Raw genomic sequence first — 10,106 nt, 5'->3', positions numbered from 1 at the left:
TGTTCAATAACAACATCACAACACATTAAATATCGTCAGTAGACAGATTTTTCTCGTAACCGTTTTCATCAGGATCCCAATATGTGTTTATAATTACTTAAGTTGCGAAATCATAATGAGGTTTAACAACTTCACAGCGCTCGCATACCGCCGGGGCTCGCCTCAAACGACGCTATTAAAACAAAGTACAAATAGAGTTCCATTGAGTCTTGTTATTGTTCATGAACAGATTAAAACCTCGTTCGTAACGAGCTGTTAGTATATTATTTTTTGTCTGAAGATGGAATCTATTATCATGCTTGATGTGAAAGTTTGTGAAGATGAACAGTTATTTTGTAATTTGGTACCTCTACATTGGAATAAGACAATATTGGCTGACAGTGGTTATTAAGTAGGTATACCGTTATTTTCAATAAATAAATAAGACAGGTCTTAACAAGTAAAACTATTTTTTAACGAAATGTAACCTAAGTGTAGGATATGAGTGCGAAACGGAACGTAAGGATGTGTGAAAGAGAAGGAAGAGTGTGTGAGTGTGACGTACGACTATTGTTTTGAATTACTATTTTTATTATTTTCTATCTTGGGCAAATAAATACATGGGAATTAGAACTGCATTTCAATTCCTACAAATTGGGTAGCGAGCAGCGCAGAAGCGATCGTTGTGAACATCCTTGTCCAGCAGTGGACGTTATTTGCCTGCAGCAAACCAATGAATTATAATGAATTTATAAGGTTATAAACTATATTGTTTTAAAGAAAAGGACATCATCCATTTTGGTCCAAAATCAAAAGTGCCGGCCAAAAAATAAAAGTGCTGTATTCTGATAGAATACGTCCGCCTTAGCATTTATTACTATGGCACTAAAGCTGTAGCACCACTGTGCATCGTAGTATTTGAGATCTAAAAGTCATCGATTATTCATACATTTTTTGTTCAAAATCAAAAGTGTCGGCCAATAAAAAAAACTTTTTTGTTGGCCGGCACTTTTGATTTTGGACCAAAAATATATGAAACGTGGATGATGTCCTTTAGGTAGCTTTCAGGAAAAGTTACGATAGTTTTTTTAATTCACATTACAAAAAAGAACATCATAATATTCCGGACTATAGTAATAATACTAAGTCCGGCCCTGCTCGCCCTTAGCTGGTCCATTACAGAGCAGCAATAACCGAGGGCTTTACGATTCCAGTACAATGCCGCTCGGATGGAACTGTAAACCTCTTTCTTTGTATTGAGCTTTATGTCACCGAATTGCAATTTCTTTTCTAGTGATGTGCTATAAGATGGATATGAATTTGCACTTAAGAAAAGATTAGAAACATACTTGAGTCCGATTGGATTTTTGGGGGGAATTGGGATTAAAAAGTAGGAAATTGTACCTATGTAGAGGCACAACTGCTTTTGCTAATTCTGACTAGAATTCGCTGCCTGCTGCAGTTCTTCCCGAACACTAAAATCCGGGCCTTTTCAAGGCGAGAGTGTATGACACTTACAGGGCAGGTATGTACGAGTACCACACTAGACTGCACCTCACTTAAAATTAGGTGCGATTTCGGTCAAATACCTGCCTTANTAATAATGATAATAAATTTTTAGGACAGTTTTTTTACGCTCCTGAAAAGTTGGCATTTTTCACTTGCGTACTTATTCCAGGAAGGGTGCGTTATGAGGCCCATAGTAAGTAACTTATGTACCTTTAGCCTAATAGCTGAATCAATCATCAATAAACGGTTCTGTCAACATATAAGAGAGTCCTAGTCAACATCTCTCAATTTTAACCCTCCCTTGTTAATACAAATTAACCTTACCACACTGTCAGGTACAAGCCAAACTATATTATTTTAGCCAGATTCAGTGAACCGAAACCAAGCGTTAGATAACTTAAGACCATCACATAACAGAATCAGATCACTTCAGATCTTTTCTAAGAGTTAAGAGAATTTCATGACCAAATCTGATGAAAATATAAAAAAAATATAAACTTAAATACCCCAAAATATTCTAGAGACGCTTATTGATGATGTAATGTTTACAAATATTAAACGTATAATCACTGTAATTGGTTGAAGAAGATTTCAAAATAGCAGGTCCAATCTTTAGCGAAAAAATATCTTTTTATTCTTGTATGGCTCTCGCGGATCGCAATTAACCACGACGGCGAAAAAATAAACTAAAATGCGTTTAAGTTATGCCTTGGATACGGAAAAAATATACCAGAGCAGCATTTATCATCAAAATGCGTAGATATAAATAAATGACACATAAATTTTACCGTGTGTGAAGGCTCTAAGCTACGTGTAAGACTATCTCAAACTAACCCTAACTCACCGGGTGGGATATAATTGACATAACCGAACTAGTTCACGGTTAGTCCTTTTAACCCTCGTCACAGGTGAATAAGGTTAAGATTTATAATGGATCTGTATCTAACAGTTATCGTTTTTCTCTTTGTTTGTAAGATACCATTGAATACAAGACCTATTTTTGTAGCATTAGAATTTTAATTCGCACATCATAATAGCATTCAGATTCACGTGGAAATCTGAAACACGTCTTCTTTATGTAGTTTACATAACAGTAAATACAATCCCATCAAAAACAATACTTGTCAAAAAAACCAAGTCTCGCAACTCAGTTGTTCTACGGTAAAAAGTTGTGAGATCCATGTAATACCAAGTCCAGGCCAGGAAATCTTCAACGTTTTACATAAATATATTGACTTGGCCATCGCACTAAATAATTTAATTTACCCGTGTTTTCATGCGATGGCCAAGTCAATATATTTATGTAAAACGTTAAAGATTTCCTGGCCTGGACTTGGTATTACATGGATCTCACAACTTTTTACCGTAGAACAACTGAGTTGCGAGACTTGGTTTTTTTGACAAGTATTGTTTTTGATGGGATCTCATTTCTTTTTGTATTTTGTAGACAGCAGTTATGTATCTAGAAAACTGGACCGAAATTGAAAAATTTTACTCGACTTGGCGGTTGCACTACCGTGCCCCCAAATATTTTAGTTTTTCCTTGATTCATACACCAAACACTACTTATATTCCAAATTTGAAGCTTCTAGGTCTGCTAGAAGTGCCTTAGAATTTTGATGATCGGTGAGTCAGTCAGTGAGTGACAAAATTAAGTAACTTTGACCCGTTATAATTCTTAAACTACTGGTTCAAATTGAATGAAATTTTAAATATACCGTGTCTTTACAATGCCTGCATAGCTAATGAAAATTCAGCCTTCTAGTTTTATCCACAACGAAGTTACACGCGGTCAAAAATGGCCTGAATTGCTTCGAGAAAAGGATGGTACGGCCGTGCCGCTTTTTTGCTCGACTTGGTGGGGGCACTGCCGTGCCCCCAGATGACATGCTCTATAATAAATATATTTTTAAGAGGTACGCGCAAATTACAGCAGCCTATTTAGATGCAAACAATTATCCAAATATCCAACCTTTAATGTGGAGATATTTAAAATAGCCCGACGGATTAGCAAGCTGAAGTAGCGATGGGCAGGGCACATAGTACGCAGACCTGACGGCTGATGGGGCAGCAAGGTTCTGGAGTGGAGCCGCGTACCAGAAAATGCAGCGTAGGACGTCCACACACAAGGCGGACTGACGACATCGTAAAGCTAGCAGGAAGGCGCTGGACGCAGACCGCTACCAACCGGGCAACATGGAAAGCATTGGGGGAGGCCTATGTTCAGCAGTGGACGTCCTATGACTGAGATGATGATGATAAAAAAATAAACAGGAGTTTAGACATGAAATCCCTACAAAATAAACAGTGTACTTTGGCATTTATAATATTTTCACTAAATAAGGTATGATGAGCAAAGTTACAAAAGGTAAAAGCAAAAACTCCGGGGCCACGAATTAACTTTGAAACTTAAGCAAACAAAGTTTCCACATACAAGGAATCATAAATATGGATGCCTTTTTCGTGCCCTGAAAAAATAAGCACGCATAATACAGAGCAAAGTTTAAACAAATATTTTCAGATTTATTTACGGACGTTAATCTGCATGGAAGATTCCTTTTTGATATAAGAATATCACTGAAATCGGGAGTTCCTCGAAAAGCCAGTAATTCTGCAAATTAGTCCCTTAAGGAACACTTACACCCTCCCCGCAGAAGCCATGCTTTTAGTCGGCCTATAATCACTTTTAATTGTATGAGGAATCTGTCGATATCAAATCGGTATAATGTTCGCACTTAGATACTAACTGACTAGCTGCGCCCCGCGGCGTTACCCGCGGTAAAACGTAGCCTATGTGTTAGTTTAGGGTGTTAAGTAACTCCATACCAAATATTAAAATTGCTCCAGCCGTTTAGACGTGAAGAAGTAACAAACATACACACTCACAAACTTTCGCCTTTATAATATTAGTATGACTAGCTTTTGCCCGCGGCTTCACCCGCGTGAAATGTAGTTTGTCACAGATCTTCATAAATTATAGCCTATATGTTATTCTGGGTTATAAACAATAATACTGTAAAGTTTCATCAAAATCCGTTCAGTACTTTTTGCATGAAAGAGCAACAAATATCCAGACATCCAGCATTTATAATATTATACATATATGTAGTAGGATGTGATGTGGTTGACAACCCGACTAAACTATCGGCCGACACAAAGTCTGTAGTCTGTGGGGTTTCTAAAGTCCCTTACACTTTTCTTTGAAAAAAAACATTGCATAAAACCTCTGCAATATGTACACTGAGTTCACAAGCTATTTTCAGGTTTCCCTCCATCAAACTACACTCGACGTCAAATAAATCGCACCTCCCGCGACAAGCACTTTCAAACGTATGCATCCTCACTTTCCACTAATATTGGTACCATTTGAAAGCCTAGTTCTAAGCTTCATTTCATGAAAGGAAAGGCTTTGACCCAAAATGTATCTTTAGAAGTGGATCCTTCTTGGAGTCTCTTCTTAAAGCGACAAGTAGTTACGCTTGAGCCAAATTTTATGGCTATAAAACTATTAAATTGGGTTTAATCGCTATCCATCTTTTAAAGAGGACAAGTGTGATCATTATTTGGTTTTATAACCAGAAAAATTGGCCTAATTAGTCCCAGAGGTGAGCCAAAAGTGAGGCCTTTTTTCAAGTCACATTTACGGTACCTATTAATTGTCTATAAAAAAAATAACTGTTTTTCTTTATTATTTATTGGGCTTTCAAATAACACCAATTTCTTGTTTATTTATTTGGCTTTCAAATAACACCAATATTGTTGGGGCACCATGATTGTGTCAGAAGAAAATCTTTAAATTGTCGCGGGAGGTGCGATTTATTTGACGTCGAGTGTCTCTCAAAATGTCTTTTAAAGTTCAAAGCATAGATCGATCTAAGAATATTGCGAATTTAAATCCCTCATGAATCGGAAGGGTAGACGGAAAATGATGAATGGGCCCACCGGTTATAGAACGAAGTTATTCGAAAACTTGTTCCACTAGAATATTCTATTAGAATGAACATCCCGTATCAAAGTTATTTAGGGTTTCCAAGTTTTGTTTTGTAAACTTCGGTGAGATTGGTTTCATATAAAAGTAGGTAATTTTGCCACAAATACAAAGAAATTGGTTAAAAACCATTCAGCCAAGTCACGATAAAAGAATTTCGGATGTTTGTCAAAAAAACCAACAGACGCTACATTAAGGTGATCCATGGGTGGTGCCCAGTTTGTCCACTTTTTTATTTTATCGCTAAGTTTGAGCAGGCCTAGTTTAGAACTATAAGCAGACAGGAAGGAACTTACCTAATATATAGCCATTTGCAATAAAGTATCTTAACGGTCTTATACAACATGTAAATGCTCCTCATGCTGAGTGGATGCCATTTTGTTTCTAACTATTGTAGGTAACTACTTACTTTTAAACTGTGTAATTTTATGTACGAACCATATAAATGTTTTTCTGTCTTTCAATTAACTTAGCTAAACCGACTTTTGTTTATCTTAACCTTACTATAACATAGTGAACATAAACATACAAGAATACTGCTAACTTCTGCCAAAGCCAACATAAATAGGTATCTCTTGGGAGTCACGGCCCTAGCCTAGAAAAATCTATTTTTACGAACTCTTAGCTATTGAGTCTGGCGAAGATACGTTCCTTCAGTTCTGTCTCGAGATTTTTATGAATAACTATACCCTTATTAACCCTTTATTTGAAAAATACACCAACCGAATCGTCCCCGTCCCCCCTCTAAAAACTAAACTGTTGGGTTGAAAAATCTGGAAAAATTCGTAATAATACTACTTTTCATGAAATTTCAAGGAAAACTATAACGGTACGGTAAACGGTACGGAACGGTTAAGATACATCAGTTAGTTTAATAGTAATAGTCATTTAACTCATGTGTTATAAAATTTCTAAACTAGTAAAAAATCCTTAGAAGAAAATATTAAAAGTGACTTTAGATGAAGTAATTGCTTGCTTCTAAAATATATTGTGTTAACGACGGACAACTACGGAACCCTACACTACGCGTGGCACGACACGCACTTGGCCAATTTTTTGAATTCGGTTAAAAAACGTACTTTCTGTAGAGTCATATTGAGCCTATGACCATGTATGGACTTTTACGTCCGTATTCACAAACGATGCTTGCTTAAGTGAAGTAGCAAATAGAACGCACAGCGTTGAATAGAGCTCTGTGATTGGTTCGTGTGTCACCCTGTGCGTCTACGCGCACTGTGAGATCTCATAGTAATGTTTGAAAATACGGGCATCAATGCCCATAATGCAATTTCAATAAAGTTTATAAGCTTTACGGGAGATATAAAATTTTAGGCATTGTTTATTCAAATATCAAAATATAAACTGCTACAAAATTACGATATTTATTGGCAATTTGCTGGGCAGACGAGAAAATTGTGTCCAATATTTTTATTTCCCGACATAAACGAAATGCGTCGATCGTTGGGCTCGTGCAAAATGGTAAAATAACAATTTCCTTGGAATTGAATGAAGGTGCTGAGGGAGTGAATGAGTAAGCCTTTAAACTGTAGATAATGAATGCGTTTAATGTAAAGGTTTAACAAAAAAACGCATATTATTATCGTGTCGTCCATGCTAGTTTCTGATTGTTAAAGCGTTTTATTTACGTTATTTAGTTTTTTTTTATCTTTGGTATGGGCTATAAACTTGTATCAGTTTAGGCAGGACATTAAACAATTAATTGACTAACGTAAGATTAACGGGACGCTAATTAGTACCTACTTGTGTTTACAATCCTTTGTTCTTAACGTCAACTTCGTTAATTAACAATCTATGGTCTTGTGTGTATCTATCTTAGCAGGGCAGAAGCAAAATCTTAATAAGTACCTATAAAAATTAAATGTCTTTCTTTTAATGATGCATAAGAGCAACTTTGATTCCAGAAGAAAAAAATTGTCACGTCTGTTCTTTTTATGAAAATCTTTAAAAATTGACAACGATCGTAATTTATTTTTAAGAAAACAGCTGGTGCTGGAATTCTAAAATCAATGCCAGCCAGTGTCATCCGACTGTAAAATGAAGTGGATCTACGTGCCTCCTTCCCTGAATCACACCAATCAATCTTGATCTCTCAGCTGACGAGTTACAGTTTAATCTTCCTGATCTCGTTTTGGAGACTCCTTTATTCGAAAGAATTAATTTGAATGGATTTTTCGGCGTAATCTTTTAGGAGGTGCCTATTTCGATTTGAAAGCAATTTGCCGTCGTTATGTAGTAGGAAGGAGGAATTCTCCTACGCGGGTTGATACAAATTGTTAGAAGTCTCCTACAATCAAATAATTATAGCTGGAAATTGAAGAAGAAAATTTTCTTGATTAACCGCGACTTTTACAAGTAGGTATTATTATAATGTTTACGCTCCGTTACGGCGATTAGCACAGTACAATGTTCGTGAAAACTTATTTTTAAAATTACACTACTTCAGACTGATATTTCTCGGATGTGTAATCACCCTAATCTACACTCGCGAGCAAAAATATGGAATCACCCTATTTATTACGAGCGATCATAAGAACTAAATGACTAATAGAAGATCAATAAAAATGGTACCATTTTAAAGGAGATATTATAAACTTAAAATTGATACCATAGTTCAGTTCTTAAGACTGCTCGGAAAATAAAGGGGTGATTCCATACTTTTGCTCGTAAGTATATTACACGTTCCAATACCTATACGGCCTTGAGATGTATAAAATCGACGTAAAGATGAAATTTATTGTGACCGTAACAAAAACAGCCTTCTCAGAAGGCGCCTTCTCAGAATTTGAGTTCCGAATTCAGTCTAAAAAATAGAACTTCTTTTTCTAAAACAAAACAGGATCACGTGTACAGAATGCTCGTTATCAGATCTAGGGCGAGCCCTTCAAGGCTTTCTTTGCAGATGTTTAATGCTTGCTTGAACTACATCCAAAGGCTTGGGAATTGGTTTTGATCCCTTTTCTTTGTTCGGGTGATTTAATCGCTGTTAGAAGGGCCTAATCGAGCACATATCGCATTTTTCTTTGATGACGCGACATTTACAAAGATTAATCGCGTATTGTTACTTTGGGCTAAAAGTGAAAGTATAACTGTGTCTGAGTTTCCTGTGCCACTTATTCTGAAGAATCTACTTCTGAAAGAGAAAAAGACTTTATTAAATGTGAAAGCAAAAGACCGAAACAAATTGTACTACCCATTTATCAAACAGTTGATGTAGGTTGACTGATTCCATATAAATATGATAAATAGAGCGGTACTTTCAGTTTTCCAAACTTAGTAAGCAGTTTAATAGGCTGTGTGTCGACTGTCAGTCTGGATTCCTTTTTATAAGTCTTGCCTTAAGGCAAGGAAATTACTGTATACAAAAAAAAACAGATTAGAATAGAACCACCCAATCTTCCCGTGGATGTCGAAAAGGCAACAACAAAACAAAATGCTAATATAGTATTATCAGACTAGGCCTGCCTTTATAACTCATTCAGGTAGAGTGGGGAATGATTGACCCCAAACTCTTTAGAGCATTTTTACTTTTACTTCAGTAGAACCAGACTACAGGCTGGATGCAGGCCGCTACCAAACGGGCAACATGGAAAGCATTGGGTAAGGCCTATGTTCAGTAGTGGTCGTCATTCGGCTGAAACGAACGAGCGAACGAACTTTATCAGATCCAGACTAGGGATGTTATGGATATGTAGTTTTGGTTATGGATATGTAGTTTCGGTTATGGATACGGTTACGGATATAGGAATAATAATATACCGGTTACGGTTACGGATATTTTTTTTATTTCGGATATTTACGGATATCTGTGCTTTAGAATGCAATTTGCAATAGTTTTCCAACACGATTCATTCATGGTGCGGCCATGTGTGGCACTTTACATCGAATAAAAAGTAATAAAAAAAATTGATACTTGATGGCATTAAAAAAGTAAACGGGTTTTACATATAATGCTATACAAAAAACAATTTAAACTGCCTACATCCGAAACTATCCGAAGCTTTTGAATCAGTTACGGTTACAGTTTCGGATATTTTTTTATTTCGGATATCCGAAAGTTACGGTTACGGATATCCATACCATCCCTGATCCAGACGAATATTGAGTACTGCGCCTTATATGTCTACAACCCGTATAGCCTCGCCCTTAGAGCATTTATTCTCCCAACAGCACAATGGCTTTTCATGAAATAGAAAAACGTGAAATATAAAAGTGGCCATTCAGGCTTTGGATCTAAAAGATGCCATTCAACTCGACACCTCCAGGTCTCGCCATGAAAAATTGCTTCAAAAATAAAACTCAGTCATTGGGCACGGAATTTAATAAATTGTTGCCTTTGAGATGCTATTGAAAAAGAACATTTATTATATCATTTGTAATTTTCTCTTCGACATTTTTTCATGAAAGAATTGAAGGTAAGCTATTATTATCACTGATCAAGACGGGATAAAACTTTTGTATTTGGAAGCTATTTTTATTGGTGATGTATTGAAATAAAATTGGGTACCAGTTTTTTGCTTGTAAAAGGTACAGGCCGTACCTAAATATAGGTAATATTCTGAGATTTTTATTTTTATGAAGATTGAAATAAGGTGGTAAATTATAGCCTATA

This window comes from Ostrinia furnacalis, unplaced genomic scaffold (genome assembly GCF_004193835.3).
Source record: "Ostrinia furnacalis isolate ACB-3 unplaced genomic scaffold, ASM419383v2 OfSCF1909, whole genome shotgun sequence".
In the NCBI taxonomy this organism is placed as follows: Eukaryota; Metazoa; Arthropoda; class Insecta; order Lepidoptera; family Crambidae; genus Ostrinia; species Ostrinia furnacalis.
This window is presented reverse-complemented; position numbering follows the sequence as displayed.